Source organism: Arachis ipaensis, chromosome B9, assembly GCF_059453495.1.
Source record: "Arachis ipaensis isolate K30076 ecotype BB chromosome B9, ASM5945349v1, whole genome shotgun sequence".
Lineage (NCBI taxonomy): Eukaryota > Viridiplantae > Streptophyta > Magnoliopsida > Fabales > Fabaceae > Arachis > Arachis ipaensis.
The window spans coordinates 38,815,386-38,816,031 of NC_142444.1; the positions used below are offsets into that span (position 1 = coordinate 38,815,386).

General features: G+C 41.2%; 1 non-coding gene across 1 annotated transcript; it reads left to right on the forward strand.

Annotated features, from left to right (window-relative positions):
* The first annotated feature begins 538 nt into the window (after positions 1–538).
* Positions 539–646, forward strand: LOC148544367 (small nucleolar RNA R71). The gene has a single exon (XR_015901582.1). It is a non-coding gene; the product is annotated as a small nucleolar RNA R71 (small nucleolar RNA).

A 646-nucleotide genomic window follows, 5' to 3' on the forward strand; every position in this document is an offset into this window, starting at 1 on the left:
TCTGTTGCTGAGTTGATGATGGAAAAGGCTTGCTGTTGCTAAACCTGTTTCTTCCACCATTATTAAAGCCTTGTTGGGGCTTTTGATCCTTCCATGAGAAATTTGGATGATTTCTCCATGTTGAGTTATAGGTGTTTCCATAAGGTTCACCTAAGTAATTTACCTCTGCTATTGCAGGGTTCTCAGGATCATAAGCTTCTTCTTTAGGAGAAGCCTCTTGAGTACTGTTGGATGCAGCTTGCATTCCATGCAGACTCTGAGAGATCATATTGACTTGCTGAGTCAATATTTTATTCTGAGCCAATATGGCATTCAGAGTATCAACTTCAAGAACTCCCTTCTTCATAGGCGTCCCATTACTCACAGGATTCCTTTCAGAAGTGTACATGAACTGGTTATTTGCAACCATGTCAATGAGTTCTTGAGCTTCTGCAGGCGTTTTCTTTAGGTGAATGGATCCACCTGCAGAAGTGTCCAGTGACATCTTTGATAGCTCAGATAAACCATCATAGAATATATCCAGGATGGTCCATTCTGAAAGCATGTCAGAAGGACACTTTTTGGTCAACTGTCTGTATCTTTCCCAAGCTTCATAGAGGGATTCACCTTCTTTCTGTCTGAAGGTTTGAACATCAGCTCTAAGCTT